At 40.5% G+C, this 6,000-nt stretch overlaps 1 long non-coding RNA gene across 1 annotated transcript in view; it reads left to right on the top strand.

Moving 5' to 3' along the window:
• The first annotated feature begins 5,302 nt into the window (after positions 1 to 5,302).
• LOC147062603 (uncharacterized) overlaps positions 5,303 to 6,000 on the top strand; it is a 48,691-nt gene continuing 47,993 nt past the window's right edge. The window contains exon 1 of the long non-coding RNA XR_015067579.1: positions 5,303 to 5,367. This is a non-coding gene — a long non-coding RNA (uncharacterized LOC147062603). The remainder of the gene's footprint in view (positions 5,368 to 6,000) is intronic.

Genomic DNA, 6,000 nt, shown 5'->3' with positions numbered 1-6,000 from the left:
GTGAGTGAACCTGCCACAATGCAGCTGGGTGGCAGCCATCATTTTAGCGAGCTAAATCCAGATTACATGGAGGATTCAGGCAGCGCAATTTGTTTATTTTGCCCTTCAGGGATGATTGGGATGGGGTGGTGGTGTTGTGTGTGTGTGTGTGTGTGTGTGTGTGTGTTTGGGAGGGGGGGGGGGTGTTATTTGTGTTTACAATTCTTACATTGGTTTCTGGGCAAAGAGCATACTCGTTCTACCTCTAAGTGCCTCGAGATGTCATTTTCTAAGAATCTACATCAAAGTGAAAACTGGTGATGTTAATTTCGTAAAATAAGACTGATGGATTAGAATGACATAAATGGATAAATCCAATGGAGCTCTTTGTTGCTGTGCACCAAACTCTTGTTTTGATTCGAAGCTACACATTTCCTCAAACATAAAGCATAGCGTGTCACTTCGAAGGCGGTGCACTTAAGGGGCGAGTTATTCTGGTCTGATTAAAAAGGAAGCGTCAGGAAATGAGAGTGCATCTCCAGCCGCAGCTTCGTTGGCAGACATAGACTTTGCGTTGGCACGTTAATCAGCTCGAGGAGCTTGACTGCAAAGTGACATGAAGATACAGACGGACATGTGGATTAATGCTTAAATGCAAATTTTGGACAGGTTTATTAGCGCACACACATACGTTGCATGGAGAGACACACACGGTGAGAACAAAGGCAAAGGACACCTGGGATTCCCTCTTCTATGGGTGGTCATATGCACCTCAGCTTCTTCTTCATGCCTTCCACATGTGGAAGCACTTCATCATCCCTCTCCTCCTTTGTGTGTGTGTGTGTGTGTGTGTGTGTGTGTGTGTGTGTGTGTGTGTGTGCGTGAGGAGGAGACCTCATGAGGAGGTCTAGGCGGGAGAATATAGTGCACAATGATATGTGCACTAACATCATGTCAATTCTTCATCGTGAAGAACAGGTTGACTGACTGTCCTTTTTTTGTTTGCGTGTGTGTGTGTGTGTGTGTGTGTGTGTGTGTGTGTGTGTGTGTGTGTGTGAAAGTGTGTGGTTTCTTGGAGTTCATGGGTGGCATTTATATAAATACATACAAAAAGGCAGATTTACTGGCCCTGGCTGGCCACGGTCTTGCCCTCTTCTCATCCGTAAAAAGAAGACACACTTGTGGAGCTTTCGAATCTTGTCCTTCCCTTTTTCTTTCTGAATCGTCTCTCATCGCGCCGGGCCTGTGTTGGCGGGAGGCGATGCGGGAAAGCGATTAGTCATATTCAATTTACATACGGCTGTCATGGGCTCCTCCAGGCTGAGCGCTGATGTCATGTGTGCGTGGGGCCCTCTGAGGCCACCCGCCATATGGGAAGAAAACCTTCCCCTCATTCAGTGGGGGTGATGGTTGGGGGGGAAGGGGGGCATATCACTGTGGTGGTGATGTGATGATGAATGTGGCACTTTAATCTTTAAGTGTGCATGCATGACTTGTGATGTTTGTACGTGAGGTCAACAATCTGAGAATTGAATGGATTTGCCATTTTACAAACTAATATTTTCTACATCTGCAACAAAAGCCCCAAAATAACACTCTGGTGTTTTTTTTTTTTTTTTTTTTTCCAAAACTCCTCCGTTAGCTCAGACAAAGCTATCGACCCATAAAAACGTAACCTCACACTTGCCTTTGTGACTGTAGTCACATAATGAATAACAGCTAACCGAAATGAAGATGAAACGGCTGCACACTTGAGTTTGATCTCTCACAAGTGTGTGCGTGTGCGCAAACATCCATGCACACATACATGGATGCGCACACATGTATGTATATCTATCTATCTATACATACATACGTACACAGGCAGACAGCGTTAAGCTTCAGACGGTATGTCACAGACCACACATCATGCCAGCTGTGTGATAAAACAGTGCTGGCGAGTGGATAGGACTTTGAAGCCGTGATGTTGAATCCAATGTGCATTTATCAAGTCAAAAGACAGAAGCTCAAGAAGTCAAATCAATGAAGTCTAAACACTAACTTGTATGTGTTGTCACATGATTGTTTATACAAACCCGGCAGTTGGCACAGTAATATTAGCACAGATGCAATAGGGTACGACATGAAAGGTGTCCAGGCTGGTTCACTAAAAATGTCAACCCGCTAAGGTAGTTTGTTCAGAGTTGCCACGACAACAACAGAAATGCTTATCTTACTCGAAGACGGTGGTGCAGCAACAACAGATTTGAAGCTGTGCTATTAGATCAATAACCCCACTAAATAAAGGCTATTTCATGTTAAAATTTGTTTTAAAATAACATGAGGATTACTGCTGTTGTTCTGTGTGGATCAGTAAATATGAGATATTTTATAGAATTTTGTGCAGTGACTCTTTATCTCTTGGCACTGTCTGTCAGAGGATCTTCAATAAGCTGTGTGGCTTTGCAAGACGGCAAGACGGACGGCCGACTCTTGACCCAGTGAAGAGTTCACGACATCAGTAAGCTAACATTTGTCTAAGAGAGAAACAAGTGACTGTATGTAGGTCCCTATGCATGCTTATATATGATTTAAATTTCATTACTGAACAAGAGCAGAGTTAGAGTTAGTTTTTTTTCACTTTGAGTGTGTGTGTGTGTGTGTTTCAAATTCAAAATGTACTTTCGAGTTCATGGGTGGCATTTATATAAATATATATACAAAGGCAGATTTACTGGCTCTGTCTAACCACCATCTTGCCTTCTTTTCAGCCAAAGAAAAATTCTCACATTCTGTCCTTCCTTTCTTTCCTCTGAATCTTTTCTCGTCACGGCTGGGCTACGTTGTTGGGAGGTATTGCGGGAAAGCGATTAGTCATTTTCACTATATATATTGTCACTGTCGGGTGAAACCTACTATTCCAAATTTGTTCCATTTTGTTCATTAAAACAAAATCATTATGTACTATTTACCAGTCCCCATGTGGGTCTTTCATTCTTTCTTTTTTATTTTATTATTATTATTTTTTTTTAACCTTGGACAAACACGGTGGCGCAAGTATCTTCATCAGGTTGACACTTGACAACACTTGAAAACTACATGTCCAAACCAAATAGTTGTCTAAAATGCCACAAGTAAAACCCAGCATGGTACAATTTATCGAAAGTATAATTGTATAGAAAACCATGTGCAATATTTTCAGGATCTTTTGTCAATGTCCTGTTGCTATTATTATTTTTTTGTCTGCCACCAATTTGACTTGTTTCTTGACTAAAAGTTGATTTTATGAATATTTTTCCATTACATCTTATTAAGGTGTCTAGTGTTGTATTTTGCATATTACATGCTTTAAATGACCAAATCAATTTGTTATTGTATGTGTGTTTCTTAGGTAGCCGTACTCTAATATAATTCATATTCTTAGAAATTATATCGTAATGTATTAGTGTTAACTTCACATATCTAAGCATTTAGATGGATCACTGAACAAAAAATACGTATGGCAGTTGAAACAACACAGAGTTGTAATTGATTTGACACAGCATTTCAAGGCAATGAAAACATATAGGCAAAACAACCAAAAACTGCAGTAAATTTGACCAAACCATTTCAAAAATAATTCATTTCACTTCTTGGGTTCAATTGACCAACTCATCCTGCTGGATCAGATTAACTACTGTTGTTGTTAATATAATAACTCAGTGGCTGGGTCATAAAAACACGCACACACAAATTCACACGCGCGCATGCACACACACACACACACACACACACACACACACACACACACACACACACACACACACACACACACACACACACACACACACACATTTTGGGTTATTTTTTACCCAAATGTATTTAACGTGTGTGTTCCTGCTAATGTCATTCCTAATGGATTTTTGAAAAATATTTGTTGAATAAAGAAAACAAAGTGCAGGTGCTTGCTGTTTGCAAAAAAATGACTGAGGCTCAAACACCTGCAAGCTGCCTGTGACCAATCGCAGGGTTCAAAGTTCAAACATGTCATGTGAAAGGTGCGCCGGTCAGGCCCAGCTGTGAAACACAAAAGAACTGGCTTCACATTGTCAGTGATTTGAAATTGAATGAAAATTCCTGTAAGTAGACTACAAGCAACCACTGAATGTGTTCTCCAGCTCCTTCCGCCTGCGTCTGCAGTGGATTCTGAAATCATGGGTAGCAGATGGTCGCGAGACAAAAAACAAACTGATGTTTGAGAGCAAAGCAGAGCAGGAGTGAGTTGATGCCCTGTACTTCCTGTCAAACTGTGGAGACGAACTGCAGATGTTTGCAGACAGACGATGGGTCGTGTAAACAGCTGTTTAGGGAGCCCATTTATATTGGTGCGAGTATGACCTACAACAATATTGGAAAATGTTCATGCTAAAACCATACTGGTCACAGGTACAAGTATGAGTTTTAGTAAAAGATGTTCTGGCATTAAAAAATCATATTCTTTGGGACTCTAAAAATTGTCACTTCAATGGTCCCAGTAAGGAATGGTAACAATATTCCATTTTTTTTTAAAATAGCTGCAGTGCTGCCAGCAAAGTCGCTGCACTCCAGCATTATGACAGCATGCGGTTAAAGGGCCATTAGACACGACGGAGATTGAAATGTGAAAAATGCATCTTGGCCAGTCGATGCACATTCAGAGGTTTGTGTTCCTCACTTGCAAGTATGTGTGCCGTTTTTGCTGGAGTTAATCTGCAGGAATGCATAAATACAGACTTCAGAGCAGGGTGACGTTGCACCATCAAGCCGTACTGGGCAAAACAACTTATTACAGCCAAACGCAACAGTTTATACAAGAGGCATTGTTGCAATTCAATTCTTTGAATACATCAAAACTACACAGTGACACAAAACGTTGGCGTTTGTCATATGTACCCAACAACAGCTCATCACTTGTACATCTGGAAAATATTGAGGATCATATTTGTTTATTATTACACTTTCAATAACAATAGAACTATTCTGTCCAACTGCAATGACAATAATTAAAGCTTATATTATCTTAATGTCTTTCTCCTTGAACCCAAAAGTAGCTTGCCATGTAAAAAAAAAAATGGACATGGAAAACCCCCCAAACAAAACAACACAAAACAAAAAATAAACCCAGTCTTTATCCTGCCCCAGAAACAAAGGTTTTCATCATTTTAGAGTTTCAAATGATCTTATAGCCAATAAGAAGCTCACAAATATTCAGTCAGATGTCAGTCAATTTGCACATGAGGGAAAATTTGGTCTGACTAAAAAATTCAAATATGCATTTGGGGATTTCAAAAAGGCACCTGGGACAACTCCAGGGTTCCTTTGTACCCGGATGTTGGGAGACGGTTTCACCTGGTCTGCCTGTAACTGCCGCCGTTGTGCTACGTGTTTCAGGTGAGTAACGCTGTTGAAATGATGATGATCAGAACTCACAATCCTGCTAGTAGTCGGAGTTAATTATTATTTGAGAACATGATACATACGGTTATTGTTGTACAATGTATAATCTTGCGTATAACATGGGTTATCCAAACGTGTTATGTTTGTAACGGATCATCTGTACCCGGAAGTTAGATGACAGTCAGCCGGGTCTGACTGTAACTGCCGCTGTTGTGCCGTGTTTCGGTAAATTAATTATTTTGACAACAAACGTCGCATGCGTGGAGTGATTCGTGTCCATGCGTGTGACATATGTATGTTTGTGACAATATATGATATTGCAATTATTATAACAATTTTTGGACATTTGTTATTCTGAATGTTTTGTTAAGTATTTTTTTAAGTATACATTATTATTTCTAATTAATCATGGATCACTCAGAACACGGTTGTGCGCTGCATCCACCAGTTGCCCAGACTTTATTTTGATAAATGGATATATGGCCATTCACTTCCATCCACACCCTCATATAGTGCTGATTGCACATTTGTCACAACATAGACAAGCACGCGCGCGCGCACACATGCACACATGCACACACGCACGCACGCACGCACACTTTTGCACTAGCTCACATTTTACTGAAA

The sequence above is a fragment of the Syngnathus leptorhynchus genome, chromosome 1 (genome assembly GCF_054491065.1).
Source record: "Syngnathus leptorhynchus isolate UIUO chromosome 1, UIUO_Slep, whole genome shotgun sequence".
Lineage (NCBI taxonomy): Eukaryota > Metazoa > Chordata > Actinopteri > Syngnathiformes > Syngnathidae > Syngnathus > Syngnathus leptorhynchus.
Note: the sequence above shows the minus strand (reverse complement) of the source record. Positions and strands in the feature narration are given on the sequence as shown.